Genomic DNA, 17,392 nt, shown 5'->3' with positions numbered 1-17,392 from the left:
CAGAGACTTGATTGCTTGGTGAGCCGCCCTTTGAAGTGGGGGCACTGCATTCATTCCAGCTGGTAAAGCAGTGTGGAATGAGAGAACAGTAGCAAGCCACCAACTGCTGTCTGCTGAGAACACAGCTGTTGCCAACTATTTGTTCCAGGGCTTCTGAGAGTCGGACACCCCCACCCCCTCTTCGTCTGAGAGGCCTGTCTGTATCGGAATGTGTAACTGTAACCAGCAGCTGCTGGCTGTAAGGGGTGGGGAGGGAGCACACACCCTCTGCTGCCTGTTCCTGGGTGAGGAAAAGCCACAGATGAGCTCACAGCAGAAGCTCTAGAGGGGAGCTGCTAGGGACCACTGGTTGCCCTCACTCTGAGAAAAGTGCTAGATGGGCAACTCTCCTTTGAGTTGCCTACAGTTCTGTTCAAAGGAAGCTCCTCTGAAAAGCCCCAAACATTCCATTACAGCTCTTGTTATCTTCAGAGTGTTGCGTTAACACAGCTGATGGGCAGAGTGGTGACCCCTCTGAACATCCCTTCTGGCCCCACAAGAAAGGCTGTCCTTTTTTTTTTTTTTTTTTTTTTTTGAGATGGAGTCTCACTCTGTTCACTCTGTTGCCCAGGCTGGAGTGTAGTGGCATTAGCTCACTGCAAATTCTGTCTCCTGGGTTCCTGGGTTCAAGCGATTCTCCCGCCTCAGCCTCCTGAGTGGCTGGGATTACAGGCATGTGCCACTATGCCCAGCTAAGTTTTGTATATTTAGTAGAGGCGGGGTTTCGCCATGTTGGCCTGATTGGTCTCGAACTCCTGACCTCAGGTGATCCGGCCGCCTAGGCCTCCTGAAGTGCTAGGATTACAGGCATGAGCCACTGTGCCTGGCCAGAAAGGCTGTCCTTTTAACCTATGGGCAGAGTGAGCCCTGGAGAGGATTTCGAGCAGTGTTGGAAATAGGATGAAGCTGGACGAAGCGGCTCATGCTGTGTCAGCAGGCTGAGAGGGTGAAAACTGCCTAACAGAGTGGAAAGAGTGGGCTGGGAGCTGGAAAGACCTGCATTCATATCCCAGCTTCCCTGGGGTCTTGGGCAGGCCATTAACCGCTCTGAACCTCATCTGTGAGGTTGCACGGGGATTCCACAAAAGAATGTATGTGAAACGTTTGCACCTTGGCTGGTAGAGAGTAGACATAACTCTTATTTTGATCTACTAATTCCCAAAGGATGCACCACTGCAGGGGTGCAGGAAATGAGAAGCGAAGGGACTGATACCTTGACAGGAGCCAGTTGTGCTGGGCGGGAGCCCATAGCCAGGGGAGTGAGCTCTTGCATCTGTAATCAGTGACTGCCATTGTACAGTGACATACAGCTGGGAGGCCACCTCTTACTCTACCAAGATACTGTTAATCTTATATACTGAGGTGGCAAGAGGGCGAGGGCTTGTGTCCAGTTACTTGGACATGTAGTGAGAGAATGAAACAGTGGGTAGCATTTGATTAAACTCTTCAAAGAGAGTGAAGGGTTGGGATGGTGGTTGTGGGGAGCATCTGAGAGGATCAACAGCAGGTGAACCTTTAGCTCTTGTGTCTGAACAGTTGCCTGGTGGCAGGCAGAATTTAGAAGACCTCTGAAGGCCTTTCCTGCCCTGGGCTTCTGTGACTCAAACCTTGCCTGTGCAATCTTGGAGTAGTTTTGGTTACATATTTTGTATATTTCTAGTGTTTTGTGTCAGACAGTGTAACTACGTTCTTTATTGCAGCCATGTAGAAACCAGCCTTCTAAAGATCACTTGGTGATAATTCTAAGAAAAAATGACACATAATGCATGCACACACACACACATGAAATTAGTCTTTATCATACATATGTATGTACTTGGATTTATTTTTTCCCCTTAATCCATATGATTATTTTTTCACCATAATCCTGTGTCTTATGTGGTAGGATTATTCTCTTTGTACAGAGGTGCATGCTGAGGCTTAGAGAAGTTAAGCCATTTGCCCAGCATTGCTCAGTTGTCTAGAGAAAGGGTAATTGAAGATTTTTGTTGCTGTTTTTTAACTTGAGTCTTTCCCAAATCCTGGGTTTTTCTCACTACCTAGACTGTGCGGCTTGATGTCTGAGAATAGAGTATGATTAATGCATTGTTCTCCTTGGGGCATGTTTCTTTCTAGCCTGCCTAGGTAGGAGATAAGATGCTGCTTACCCCTTAATCCCAGCTATTCGGGAGGCTGAGGCAGGAGAATCGCTTAAATCCGGAAGGCAGAAGTTGCAGTGAGCTGAGAGGCCCCGCCATTGCACTCCAGCCTGGGTGACAAGAGCGAGAATCCGTCTCAAAAAAAAAAAAAAATCATTCTTGTTGAGTCTCGTTCTTGTCTCCTGGGCTGGAGTGCAGTGGCACGATCTTGGTTCACTGCAACCTCTGCCTCCCCGATTCAAGCTGTTCTCCTGCCTCAGCCTCCCAGGTAGCTGGAACTACAGGCATGTGCCACCACACCTGGCTAATTTTTTTGGTATTTTTAGTAGAGATGGGGTTTCACCATGGCTGGCCAGGCTGGTCTCGAACTCCTGACCTCAAGTGGTCTGCTTGCCTCAGCCTCCCAAAATGCTGGGATTATAGACGTAAGCCACCAGGCCTGGCCAAAAAAAAATGTAGATTCTTTATGTCTGGGCCAGGGCCCTGGAATATGCATTTCTGTGAAGTTCACCAGGTGTTTCTGACCCAGGTTGGTCACACTTTGAGAGACCGTCCTCTAGAGTTGGGCGGCATGGAAGTAATTATAAGCCAGTGTGCTGAGACTACAACAGAGGAACGCCCAGGGACTGGGAGAGCAGAGCATGGGGGCACGTACCTGAATCAGGCTAGGGGAGGCTTTCCTGAGAAGCTGATATCTGATCTGACTCTTGAAGGATGAGTAGGAGAGTTTACCAGACATATGAGTTGGGGAAAGAGCATTCCGGACAGATCAGGTTGGGAGAGTTGTTTTTGTTTTCTCCTGCAGATGACAAGGGAAACTGTCATTCATCTGTTGAGTCCTGGCATTGAATTTGCCTGAGGCAAGATAAGGACCTTAGTTCACCAGGTATGGGTGTCTTTTATGGATACCAAGAAGGAGGAAGACCTCAGGGCCCTTCTGTCTCATAATGAGCATGGCATGATTTCAGTGTCTGTAAGGGCAGATAAACTGTAGGATGTATTAGTTCTTTCATGCAAGGGACAGTTAGACAACTCACAGAAGCTACAGTGTTGACCAAAAAAATGCTCTTTTTGTGCTTAGATGAGCCAAAGCTCAGAGGAAGATAGTCACCTGCTGAACTTTTTGGGTATGGCACTGTATACCAAATTTTAGATATAAACACAAAATTGGGCATGCCATCCCTCCCTCCCTCCCTCCCTCCCTCCCTCTCTCTCTCTCTCTCTCTTTCTTTCTTTCTTTCTTTCTCTTTCTTTCTTTCTCTCTCTCTCTCTTTCTTTCTTTTTCTTTCTTTCTTTTTTTTTCTTTCTTTCTTTTTCTTTCTCTTTCTTTCCTTCCTTCTTTCTTTCTTTCTTTTCTTTTCTTTCCCTTCCTCCCTTCCTTTCCTTTCCTTTCCTTTCCTTTTTCCTTTCCTTTTTCCTTTCCTTTTTCCTTTCCTTTCCTTTCTTTCCTGATGGAGTCTCGCTCTGTCGCCCAGGCTGAAGTGTAGTGGCGCAATCTCAGCTCACTGCAAGCTCCGCCTCCCGGGTTCACACCATTCTCCTGCCTCAGCCTCCTGAGTAGATGGGACCACAGGCGCCCGCCACCTCGTCCGGCTGATTTTTTGTATTTTTAGTAGAGACGGGGTTTCACCATGTTAGCCAGGATGGTCTGGATCTCCTGACCTCGTGATCCACCCGCCTCGGCCTCCCAAAGTGCTGGAATTACAGGCGTGAGCCACCGCGCCCGGCTGCTCTCCCTTTATTGTCTGACAAGATGAGAAAATAGGTTTTCTGATTAAGAGAAGTTCCATTATGTCTACCTAACAAAAGAATTACTAATTTTCGGAGAACAGTATTGCAACAGAATGTTCTTAGTCATGATTTGAATGACTTCTATTTCATGTTTATCCAGAAGGTATTGATTGGGTAAGGCCGATGCGTTTCCTAGGAGCATCACTCAACATCTGAAAAGTACTGTGCACCTGTTCTACCCAAAGCATGTTGTGGATACAAAGAGATATAAACTCCATCCCTGCCCTCAAGGGATTTACAGTCAGGTAGGGAAAGTAGAATAAGTGCACAGGTAATGAGGACATTCTGCAGGTGGTGGCAAATGACATAAGAAAAGAATAGAATGCCGCAGTTCAGAGGTGTGAAGAGGCCACCCTTCTGGAGGTGGCCTTTCCCACAGTCCAGTCCAGTAGTATCAGTTGTTGCACTGTAGGTGCTAGGTGTGTGGAAGGACCAGTGGGTGGTAAGTTCTAGTTGACAGAATGCAGGCTAGATACATTAAGACACTAATTTTACATCTTGCGTCTTGGAGTGTTGCCTTTCTCAGTGGGAAAGACCCATTGTTCTCCCAGTTGTCCACACCAATGAGATGGGATGGTCCCTGATACTGGAAATGAGTAATACCCATCAAAACCCTCTTAGGGTCCCTTGCCCGGGTTGGAATTTGTCATGGAAAGAGCACAGGGGGCAACTTCTGGCCCAAGGGGCTGTTTTGTGTTTTTGAAAGGGTGAGCTCGTCCCTGGGCTGATGCTGAATGTGACAAGGCACCTAGATTGTTGCATGGTACTTACTCCCTGGGCATAGGAAGTGGCTTTAGAGTCTCACAAGGAGAGCGCTGGAAAGGCTGTGTGATAGCCAGCTAAAGCTGCAGGGTGGGAGCCACGACTGCAGAGAGGGGAGGAGGGGAATTGCCGGCTTCCGATTTAACCCCTCAACTGCTGAATGTTAGCCAGCATTGACTTGGGGTATTTATTATTTCACCACAGTGGCCACCCATGAGGGAGGAGATCTTATCTCCTTTTTGCTGTAAGGAAACTGAAACCCAGGGAGAAGTTATCTGTTCCAGAACCCAGGGCTAATGTGTGGCAGGAGGGGCCTGGAGTGGAGGTCTTCTTGGTTTCTGTCTGCCCCTGCCCGTTGCTCTGGCTTGGTACCCATATCCACAGTCCGCTGCAGGCCTCCTCCTCCCTGCCTGTTCTGTACACAGCAGAGGACTGAATGTTGACTACCAGTTGCTGTTACCCTTGGGCACCATCTCTTTCTACTAGGTTGAGGACAAATTAAGCAAGATCTTGCTTGGAAGGGAACGAGTTGTATGTAGCAGCAAACACCAAGGTGACACTTGTTTGTGCTACCAAAAGTTGAAGCCAGAATCCTTATCTAAACTGATTTGTAAAAGTCGTGTGACAACTCCACAGAACACCTCATTTCTATACTGTCACCAAAGGTGAGAAAGGTGGTGCTTCCACAAGCCCTTTCAGGTTATTTTTGTGTGTGTGTGTAGGGGGAGGGATGGAGTCTGGCTCTCACTCTGTCGCCCAGACAGGAGTGCAGTGGTGCGATCTTGGCTCACTGCAACCTCTGCCTCCTGGGTTCAAGGAATTCTCGTGCCTCAGCCTCCCAAGTAGCTGGTAGCACCTGCCACCACAGCTAATTTTTGTATTTTTGGGAAAGATGGAGTTTTACCATGTTGGCCAGGTTGGTCTCGATCTCCTGACTTCAGGTGATGCACCTGCCACGGCCTCCCAAAGTGCTGGGATTACAGATGTGAGCAACTTTGCCTGGCCTCAGGTTAATTTTTGAACCCTCAACCATTTCTGTTGAAAGAAGCTGCTTTTTTTTTTTAAGTAATGTGGCTTGTTTTTCATTACATCTCTGTTATCAGAGCAAAGAGAAAGCAGTGTACTGGACAGTAACTTAGGGGAAAAGAGGCTGTGGCTGCTGATTTTGAAACATTATCCAGGATGGAGCCAAAGAAAACAGTCACTTCCTCCAGTGATAGCCCATGAGTTTGACCTGCCCCCTCTCACCCCTTTTCCTTGAAGAGGTAAATTTTAGTCCAGGAAAACAGAATACGTTGGGGCTATTTAAAAAAATGCTTTGAGGCCGGGCGCGGTGGCTCAAGCCTGTAATCCCAGCACTTTGGGAGGCCGAGACGGGCGGATCACGAGGTCACGAGATCGAGACCATCCTGGCTAATACGGTGAAACCCCGTCTCTACTAAAAAATACAAAAAACTAGCCGGGCGAGGTGGCGGGCGCCTGTAGTCCCAGCTACTTGGGAGGCTGAGGCAGGAGAATGGCGTAAACCCGGGGGGCGGAGCTTGCAGTGAGCTGAGATCCGGCCACTGCACTCCAGCCTGGGCGACACAGCGAGACTCCGTCTCAAAAAAAAAAAAAAAAAAAAAAAAAAAAAAAAAAAAAAAAAAAAAAAAAATGCTTTGAAATTCCTTCTTCTGGCCTAATTCCTTAGCACCAGTAAGATACTAGTTTCTTACCTCTTCTTTCCTAGGGCTTCTTGACTCTTATTTCTTGCTAATTTGCAGCAACAGTGGGTTGAAAGAGCCCTGAGAATGGTAACAGAGGGGCACAGATACAGGGGCCTGAGCCATATCTGTGCCCTTCTGTAACCATTGTTTCTCTGGGCAGGGCTCATCTGAACTTGAACCCCAGACCTCACAAGAGGCTTCTATTGCTGGTTGCTGGAAATGGTGATAAAATCCTGTGAGGGGAGGGGCAGTGCAAGGAAGGAGACTTGGCTTTGGGTATGGCTGGAGTGTGACACACTGACTTCTTTTCCTGAAAGTGGCTTAGGGTTTGCCGGGACTGTGTTGCACATACGACTTTGGTTTCCTCGGGCATTGCATTAAGGAGGCCAGAGTATTATTTATTATTGCTTGGTTTTCTTGCTTGACACACAAGACTTAAGGATCTCCCAACTGTGACGCATGGTCTCGATGTGGTTTCAAATACCGTCCAATTGATCTTGTGGTTTCCATCGAGGGTTTGAAATCCCTTGTTACCCACCAGGCAGGCAGTGGTGTGAATACCTGTGATCTCCCACCTCTCTGGCTGTGGTTCTGGAGTGCCGTAGGGAGGTTAGGACAGGCTGGGGTGGACCGCCAGCACAAATAGAACCTAGTCATTCCTGTGTCTCTGTGTAAGATTCCAGATTCATGGGCCAGGCTCAGCTTGTGCTGGGTTACTGGAAACCAGGATGAGAGCGCCACGGCCAGAGAGCCACGGTTCAGTCTTGCACTGGTCATGTGAAAATCACACCCACACAGCCTTGCCTTAGGCTTTGGAGGACGCCTTCATGCTGCTGCTTGTACCGTGTAGCTAAGAGGCACGAGGGACCACTAGCTCCTATGGTTACTTGACTCAGCGGTCACCAGGTTTAGGACTTTGTGAAGGGTTTTTGGCCAGGATAGGTATGCTTGTGAGACTGGCATCAGTCCTGCCCATGGGGAATTTAGAGCAGGGTGGTGGCAGGGAGTCTGTGAAGCAGTCAGGGAACAAGACTGGCTAAAACACAGTTCTGCACAAAATATTGTGGGCAGTTTGGCTAAAACAGGGGTTCTAAACTAGGGACAGTTTTGCCCTTCCCCCATAGAGGACATTTGGCAGTGTTTGGACATTGTTAGCTGTCACGCTAGGGGAGTGGGAAGTTGCTACTGGCATACCTAGTTAATAGAGGCCAGGGATGTTGCTAAACATCCTACAATGTACAGTTCAGTCCTGTACAACAGATAATTACCTGATTCCAAATGTCGGTAGAGCTAAGGTGGAAAAACCTTGGGGTAGAAATCACAGACTCATAGTAGTCCACTCTGCTTGGGAAGCAGGAGTCACAGGGCTGAGGGAAGAAGTACCATATTGTTTTAATAAAGGGGAAATGGGTAGACCTTTCCTGCTGCTTTCTGAGCAATGTGTGTTCATTATCTGCCCAGAAATTTAGAATTTTGACATTGGTTGTCCCATTAATCACCAGGTACTCTGTCTTATCAATGACAGGTACAGAGTCATTTTTTGTGGGCCAGTAGATATGACCAAGCCCATCTGAAATATGGATATGACCAAGCCCATGTGAAAAGTTGGATGGAACTGACGTTTCATCTCTTACTCAAATAACCTGGATTACCACCCCCGAGGAGGACAGGATCTCAATAGTACCCAAATGACTTTATACATACAACTTAAAGAACAATTAGGCATAGTTATTTTAGTAGTAGCCCATATTTGAAGCCAGGTACCTATTGCTGTGGGTATAAGAAATTAGCTGGGTGTGGTGCTGTGCACCTAAGGGCTGAGGCGGAATGTTTATTGTAATCTATCATTAGTAACATACTGACGTCCACCTGGCCCCCGTTTTCTAAATCACCGAAGTCTATTTTAATCTTCAAGTCCAAGCTCTTAGAGTTCTAAAAGTTGTTGTTTCTTGAAAGTTTTTCTGTCTTTCGGAGACACAGCCTCTGGATTCTGAAGATCGTTTTATCCTGTGCCTGTTTGCAGTGAGACCCTTGTAAATGTGACTCCTTGTCAGAGTTAGAAGTAAACCGTTCCCTTGAGCAGTGCTGAACTTTTTGCTGGCAATACATCTCTGGTGCTCGTCCCAAGACAGACAACCACACAAGGCAAGTCCCATTACGATCTTTGCTCCCAGCAGGGTCTGCTGCAGTGAGATGGAACTGCTGAGGGAAAAAAAAAGGGTGTTAAATTTAGAATGATGCTTATAATGAGGAATGAGATGTGGCATATGCCTTTCTCAAATGAAACTTGTGCTTGAGAAGAGTCTCAAACACATCAGCAACAAATTAACTTGTACCTTCAAATATTTCAGATCCTTTTGAAAACTATACTTCTTTCTTCTTTCGAGGCGAGGAAGTGGGTATTCTATTTGACTAAGAGCTATTTTCAAGATACAGTAAAGACTGTTGAGCTGGAGCCCAGTTACAGAAAGGATAAGGAATCAAAATCAGAAGATCAGGGTTTTGACAGCCCCGATTCTGTCACATTCAATCTTAGTCTAAGCGCCATTCATTTCTTTATAAGATAGGGGGGCAGTAGCACCTCTTCAGAGACCCTTGCAGTTCTTTTTTTTTTTTTTTTTTTTTTTCCTTTTGAGACAGAGTCTCACTGTGTCACCCAGGCTGGAGCACAGTGGCATGATCATGACTTACTGCAGCCTCCACTTCCCAGGCTCAAGTGATCATCCCACCTCAGCCTCCCAAGTAGCTGGGACCTTAGGTGCATGGCACCACACCCAGCTAATTTCTTATATTTTGAAGAGACAATCTTGCCATGTTGCCTAGGCTGGTGTGGCTGGTGTGGCAACTCCTGTGCTCAAGCAGTCCTCCTACCTCCACCTCCCAAAGTGCTGGGATTACAGGCATGAGCGACTGCACCCAGCCCTGTGCATTTCTTTTGTTTGTTTGTTTGTTTGAGACAGAGTCTTGCTGTCGCCCAAGCTGTAGTGCAGTGGCACGATCTCAGCTCACTATAACTTCCACCTCCCGGGTTCAAGCAATTCTTCGGCTTCAGCCTCCTGAGTAGCTGGGATTACAGGTGCCTGCCACCACTCCTGGCTAATTTTTATATTTTCAGTAGAGACAGGGTTTCACCATGTTGGTCAGGCTGGTCTCGAACTCCTGACCTTGTGATCCGCCTGCCGTGGCCTCCGAAAGTGCTGGGATTACAGGTGTAAGCTACTGCACCTGGCCCCCTTGCAGTTCTCTAAGTTGTTCGGGGGAACTGTTTACTTCTACCTTGGACAAAGGGTCACATTAAAAAGAGTCTCACTGTGTCTTGCAGGCAGCTGGCTGGCAGGCTCAAATGAGAGGCTGACTTTTAAAAGATATTTGAAGAGCTCAAGAGGGCAGGGTGCGGTGGCTCACACCTGTAATCCCAGCACTTTGGGAGGCCAAGCTGGGTAGATCACCTGTGGTCAGGAGTTTGAGATCAGCCTGGCCAACATGGCGAAACCCCGCCTCTACCAAAAACACAAAAATTAGCTGGGCATGGTGGCATGCGCCTGTAGTCTCAGCTACTCAGGAGGCTGAGGCATGGTAATTGCTTGAACCCAGGAGGTAAAGGTTGCAGTGAGCTGAGACCACACCACTGTACTCCAGCCTACAGAGGGAGTCAGAGTGAGACTGTCTCAAAAAAAAAAAAAAAAGTTTGAGAGCTCTATGTAAATGTGTACTGTGTATATTAATTTTTATTTATTTATTTATTTATTTTTGAGACAGAGCCTCGCTCTGTCGCCCAGGCTGGAGTACAGTGGCCGGATCTCAGCTTACTGCAAGCTCCGCCTCCCGGGTTTACGCCATTCTCCTGCCTCAGCCTCCCGAGTAGCTGGGACTACAGGTGCCCGACACCTCACCCGGCTAGTTTTTTGTATTTTTTGGTAGAAATGGGGTTTCACCGTGTTAGCCAGGATGGTCTCTATCTTCTGACCTCATGATCCGCCCGTCTCGGCCTCCCAAAGTGCTAGGATTACAGGCTTGAGCCACCGCGCCCGGCCTGTGTATTTTAATTATATACACGTATTTACATGTTTGTGCATCTTCCCTGCTTGAAATGATTACCCCGAGGCTTTGCCACATTACAGATCATTAAATAAAGAACACATTCTGTTGATTAGATTGTACTTATGAAGGAACAAGATGAACTTGAATATTTCAGGAAGATTTGCAGCAACAAGAATTGAAACAAATTTAAACAAAAAAGTTTGTTAGGTTTGTTAGGTTTTTTAAACCTAACAGCTTAGTTATTACAAAGTACCCTCCAAGGCAAATTTCGTATCTTATCTGTCATTTTTGTGCCTGTCAGCATCTAGCATGAAAGTTTAGGGTAACCCTAAGCATTAAATTCCTTCCACTAAATTTTGGGTTTTAGGTCCTGGAAATTTTTCCCAGCTGAATGATCACTCTGAACCTGTTTCCTATAAAAAGGTAATGTAGGTGAAAACACCTAGGTCAGGGGTTGATATACACAGTCACTGGGCAGAACTGGTTGTCTTCCCCATGCTGTTGTGGTAGGAGATTTTTCTAGATTATCCACAGGTGTTCCCATCATGCAATGGAGAAGGGCACCTCTTCTTTATCCAGGTTCCTATTTGACATGTGTTTAATTAAGGTGCTGCTTGAGCCATAGTGTAGAGAATTCAGATGTCTGCTGCTTGTATTTAGGTGTCTTTAGCCTGCCTTAACTTCAAGGTTACTACTAAACTTTAGAGCAGGAAGTGACAGTCAGGTGCCCGCAGGGGCCAGCCAGTGGCATGACTGAGTCAAGCAAATGAGATTATTGGGCAGTAGGAATGGGGCAGAGGATGGGACTGTGTAGAATGGAGAAGCTGGAGCCCACAAACATCTCTGTCCAGCCTCTTACGGCACTTTGTGAATGTGGTCCTTGATTTTTCTAAAGAAACTGGAAATCCGGATTTTTGTATGAATTTCTCTCATTTTAAAATGTTGACCATCAGTTCCATTTTTTTTTTTTTTTTTGAGACATGGTCTCACTCTGTTGCCCAGGCTGGAGTGCAGTTAACAGCTCACTGCAACCTTGAATTCCTAGGCTCAAGGGATCCTCCTGCCTCAACCTCCCAAGTAGCTAAGACTACAGGTGCCTGCCATCATGCCTGGCTAATATTTTTCATTTTTAATAGAGACGAGGTCATGCTTCGTTGCCCAGGCTGGTCTCAAACTCCTGGGCTCAAGCAGTCCTCCCACTTCAGCCTCCGAAAGTGCTGGGATTATAGGCCTGACCCACTGCACCCAGCCCACTTTTTTTTTGTTGTGGTTGGGGACGGAGTCTCGCTGTGTTGCCTAGGCTGGAGTGCAATGCCACGATCTCGGTTCACTGCAACCTCCGCCTCCAAGGTTTAAGCGATTCTCCTGCCTCAGCCTCCCGAGTAGCTGGGACTACAGGCATGCGCCACCACACCTGGGTAATTTTGTATTTTTAGTAGAGACAGGGTTTCTCCATGTTGGTCATGCTGGTCTCGAACTCCCGATTTCAGGTGATCCACCTGGCTCGGCCTCCTAAAGTGCTGGGATTATAGGCGTGAGCCACCACGCCCAGCCGACCCAGCCCACTTTTTAAAAGTTGAAAAACAATGGTGCCATGTGGGCATAAAACTCATTAGTGGGCCCACTGGGGCTTCAGGGCCACTAGTGCAATCCCCACTTTTAAGAGGGAAGAGGCAGTGATACAACTGTGGGAAGAAAAGGACCTACTTCATCGCACCAACTGTGAGTGGATGACAGTAGGCTAAACTGCCCCCCTGCTCTGCCTGAGTGCCACCTGCTACTCACCTGCTCCGCTGCATGCTACCTGCTGTTTCAGCCCTCAGCTGTCTGCACCAGCCATTGCTAAAGAAGCCATGCTTCTCAGTGGACTTACTCTAGCAGAAGAGGCCAGTGATGAGGGATTCCTGGGGACTGCTTTTCCTTCTGAGTGTCCAGGGGTGAAAGAGTGGTCCATGAACCAGGGTCCTGTTCTTCTGTAGCCTGCCAGGCACCACAGGCCTGCATGCCCCGGGACATTGACAAGTAGACTTTAATGAAACCATGGGATATGTTGCAACTTCCGATTTTTGCTCTGGGATTTTCCTACCAGGGTCAAGTAGCTTTTTCTGAATTTGTTATTCAAGTTCCTAATGCAACACAGGAAATGGATTTTAATTTTTTTTGCTAGCTGCTCTGTTTGGGGGCTGTTTAATGAGGATGTAGTTGCAGTGCAGCTTTGGCAGTAAGTACTGGTGTGGATGGGAGCGTAGCTAACATGTCAGTTCTTTTTAAAATATATGTGTATGATCTATTATATGTTTTAGTGGAATGAAGCATAGAGAGTATAAATAATGTGCCTTGATTCTATGTAGGTACTCTTGTGGGTAACTGTGTTGGGACACGTTTGGGATTCTAGAAAAAGAATGTGAGTCTATTTCATGTTTAGAGAGCAGGAACTGTTTATTGTATGTTCTTTTTAGATCCAGGGCAGTAGTTCTCAAGCTTGAAAATACATAAACATAACCAGGGGAGTGTGTTTTAAAAGGCGGATTTTCAGTCCCTGCCCCCAGAGGGTCTCAGTCTATCTACATTCTTGACAAATACTTCAGATGATTTGGGGCCCATGGACCACACTTTTGGGAAAACACATCCCTATTTTGTTGCATTTGTTGTCTAAGCATGTTCATTGTTATTTGGGGGCAAATTCACTTATTTGTAAGATGCCCTTATTGCCCTGATTCACTCTGTTGCCCTTCCTCAGATTCTTGGCTACAGTTAGTCTTTGGGAGGCCCCAGACCAAATTGTTACAGGATGCCCTGTGGGTTGAAGTCAGTGGACCCCTGTTGTCCCCACTGCTATCCCCGGGACTCCCCTTTGGGGACCGTGACACTGTGGGCTCATCTTGAAGCAACAGCCACCTCTTTTGATTCCAGGCTTTTCTCACATTGGTCACGAGCTCCAGTCTTTGGCTTTACTCTTTAGGGTACTCTATAGCTAAAGGATGGGGGACTGGGTCCTCCTGAGCCCAGGGAGCTGGAGTCCAGAGCCCTTAAGGAGTAAACCACACTATCAGATCTGAGGGATGAGACTGAACCTTATCAGACAAGATTTACGGGGTTGGTTAGGGGAACCTGCCCATGTAGCCCAGGCTATTTGTTCTTTTGGAAAACTACTGAATTCAGCCAAACAGCATAAAAATCCATTCCTGGTGTCCCATTGCATGTAAGACAAAGTCTTGGTTAACTTCTTAGTAATGGCTTGGCCTTTATGGGGAAGGATGGAATTGAGCTCTTTTAGCCAAAGCTTATGGAATAATGATCAGGTATGGTATATACTGGAAAGGATATGAAAGTAGTACATGACAACCCTACCATCAAAGAAAGGGAGATTAGGCTGGGCACAGTGGCTCCTGCCTGAAATCCCAGCACTGTTGGAGGCTGAGACAGGAGAATCGCTTGAGCCCAGAGTTTGAGACCTGCCTGAGCTAGTGAGATCCTGTCTCTACAAACAATAAAAAAATTAGCTGGGTGTGGTGGTGTGTGCCTGTGGTCCTAGCTACTTGGGAGGCTGAGGTGGTGAGGTGGGAGGATTGCTTGAGCCTGGAAAGTTGAGGCTGCAGTGAGCTATGATCGTGCCACTGCACTGTAGCCTTGGTGATAGAGTGAGACCCTGTATCAAGAGAGAGAAAAAAAAAAAAGGGAGACTAGACTAACACACTAACACATAGGAAGCAATAGGCCAGGACTCCTGCTGCATCATCCCCCTTCATGAGCTTACTTTCTTCATCCTCAGCCCTTCGATATTCTCCTTCCACCCAATTTGAAAATGTATGCCCTTGAACAATTATGTTTATTTCCCTCAATTCTTTAAACAGTCGGAGAAAACCAATAGTGGCCAGGTGCGGTGGCTCACGCCTGTAATCCCAGCACTTTGGGAGGCCGAGGTGGGTGGATCACCTGAGGTCAGGAGTTCGAGACCAGCCTGGCCAATATGGTGAAACCCTGTCTCTATTAATAATACAAAAAATTAGCCGGGTGTGGTGGTGCACGCCTGACGTACCAGCTACTCGGAAGGCTGAGGCAGGAGAATCACTGGAACCTGGGAGGCGGAGGTTGCAGTGAGCCGAGATCTTGCCACTGTACTCCAGCCTGGGCGACACAGTGAGACCCTGTCTCAGAAAAAACAAAAAAACCAATACTATTAGGGAGAATGTGATCTTAACTTTCTTTTTCTTTTTCTTTCTTGAGACAGAGTCTCGCTCTGTCGCCCAGGCTGGAGTGCAGTGGCGCGATCTCGGCTCACTGCAAGCTCCGCCTCTCGGGTTCACGCCATTCTCCTGCCTCAGCCCCCCGAGTAGCTGGGACTACAGGCGCCTTCCACCACGCCTGGCTAATTTTTTTCATATTTTTAGTAGAGACGGGGTTTCACCGTGTTGGCCAGGATGGTCTCGATCTCCTGACCTCGTGATCCGCCTGCCTCAGTCTCCCAAAGTGCTGGGATTACAGGCATGAGCCAACGCGCCCGGCCAAAAATATTTTTATATTTATTCAAGTCTCCACCATAACCTAAGGGAGGGACTAGCCAAAACCAACAACGAATTTACAAACTGTGGTACTTTGGAGATTATTTTATTTTATTATTTATTTTTTACTGAGACAGAGTCTGGCTCTCTTGCTCAGGCTGGAGTGCAGTGGCACAATCTCGTCTTACCGCAGCCTCCACCGCCTGGGTTCAAGTGATTCTTGTGCCTCAGCCTCCTGAGTAGCTGGGACTACAGGTGCACACTACCACGCCTGGCTAATTTTTTAATATTTTTAATAGAGATGGTTTTTGCCATGTTGGCCAGGCTGGTCTCAAACTCCTAACCACAGGTGATCCGCCTGCTTCGGCCTCCCAAAGTGCTGGGATTACAGGCATGAGCCACTGCGCCCAGCCTGGAGATTATTTTAATTGTTATACAAAGCCTATGAGGTCTGACCTCAGCTGAATTCTTAGCTCTTCTTTCACACTGCTTTCCCTGAGATCACTGTAGTCAGCTACACGAGTTTTCTTTCTCTCCTTGAGCACACCAAGCTCGTTTCTGCTCTGGTATTTTTGCATGGATTTGGTATTTCCTCTTCCTGGAACACTGTTCTCACAGGTCTGGTTAAGCTGGCTCCTTACACTGTTCTCACAGGTCTGGTTAAGCTGGCTCCTTATACTGTTCTCACAGGTCTAGTTAAGCTGGCTCTTTTTCAGCAGTCAGGGCTCGACTCAGATGTCACCTGCTCAGAGTGGCCTTTCCTGACCACCCTATCTAAAACTGTTTGTCTCATTATCCTGTTTTATTATCCTCATGGAGCTTATTACTGCTCGTGAAATTCTAATTTTGCTTGTTAATTGTCAGTCTTCCCAACTGGAACATAGTTAAAAATCTTTTTGCCTTTGTTATTCTGCAGTTTCATACAGTGTACCTAGGTGTGGGCTTCTTCTTATCTGGAAATTTTGTATCTTTTTTTTTTTTCTGAGACAGGGTCTCGCTCTGTTGCCCAGGCTGGAGTGCAGTGGCATGATCTCGGCTCACTGCAACCTCCACCTCCCAGGTTCAAGCGATTTTCCTGCCTCAGCCTCCCAAGTAGCTGGGACTACAGGCGCGTGCCACACACCCAGCTAATTGTATTTTTAGTAGAGACGGGGTTCCACTGTGTTAGCTAGGATGGTCTCGATCTCCTGACCTCGTGATCCGCCTGCCTCGGCCTCCCAAAGTGCTGTGATTACAGGCATGAGCCACTGCGCCTGGCCGAAATTTTGTATCTTTAATCAGTCTTACATAGAAAATTTTTAGTTATCCCTTTAAATATTTCCTCACCTCCATTCTTTTCTTCCCAAGCTTCTTTCTCATTTTTCATTTCCATGTTTTCTCTTGTAGAAGCACTTTGATGGTTAATTTTCTCAGATCTATTCTGTAGTTTATCAATTTCCTCTTTAACTTGGTCTCCTCTTGTGTGACCCATCTATTGAGTTTTTTATTTCAATAACTATTTTTCTATAAGTTTTATCTGCCTGTTACTATCTCTTGTTTGATAATGTTCTTTTCTTGTTTTTAATTCTTTCTTTTTGCCTTTAATCATTTGAAATATGCTTGTATCTTAGGGAGTTTTTTTTCAGGGGGTCTTATCCTGCTATTTGTTGAATTTGTCATCTTGTTTGTAATGGATTATGTGTGTGTGTGTGTGTGTGTGTGTGTGTGTGTGTGTGTGTGTATATATATATATATATATATTTTTTTTTTTGAGACGAGCCTCACTCCGTCGCCCAGGCTGGAGTGCGGTAGTGCTATCTTGGCTCACTGCAAGCTCCGCCTCCCGGGTTCACGCCATTCTCATGCCCCAGCCTCCCGAGTAGCTAGGACTACAGGTGCCTGCCACCACGCCTGGCTAATTTTTTTTTTTTTTTTTTTTTTGAGATGGAGTCTCGCTCTGTTGCCCAGGCTGGGGTGCAGTGGCCGGATCTCAGCTCACTGCAAGCTCCGCCTCTCGGGTTCCCGCCATTCTCCTGCCTCAGCCTCCCGAGTCGCTGGGACTACAGGCGCCCACCACCTCGCCCGGCTAGTTTTTTTTTTTTGTATTTTTGGTAGAGATGGGGTTTCACCATGTTAGCCAGGATGGTCTCGATCTCCTGACCTTGTGATCCGCCTGCCTCGGCCTCCCAAAGTAGTTTTGCATACATTTTTATATCTTGGATTGTGAGCTTTATTTATTTATTTTATTTTTATTAATTTTTTTTGGAATAGAGTCGCTCATTGTCGCCCAGGCTGGAGTGCAATGGCACAATCTCGGCTCACTGCAACCTCCGTCTCCTGGGTTCAAGCAATTCTCCTGCCTCAGCCTCTGGAGTGGCTGGGATTACAGGCGCCCGCCACCATGCCCGGCTAATTTTTTTGTATTTTTATTAGA

At 47.0% G+C, this 17,392-nt stretch overlaps 1 protein-coding gene across 3 annotated transcripts in view; it reads left to right on the top strand.

Moving 5' to 3' along the window:
• WBP1L (WW domain binding protein 1 like) overlaps nt 1-17,392 on the top strand; it is an 80,004-nt gene that overhangs the window by 35,243 nt on the left and 27,369 nt on the right. The gene's annotated exons all lie outside the window — the stretch shown is intronic.

This window comes from Rhinopithecus roxellana, chromosome 11 (genome assembly GCF_007565055.1).
Source record: "Rhinopithecus roxellana isolate Shanxi Qingling chromosome 11, ASM756505v1, whole genome shotgun sequence".
NCBI classification, from domain to species: domain Eukaryota; kingdom Metazoa; phylum Chordata; class Mammalia; order Primates; family Cercopithecidae; genus Rhinopithecus; species Rhinopithecus roxellana.
Note: the sequence above shows the minus strand (reverse complement) of the source record. Positions and strands in the feature narration are given on the sequence as shown.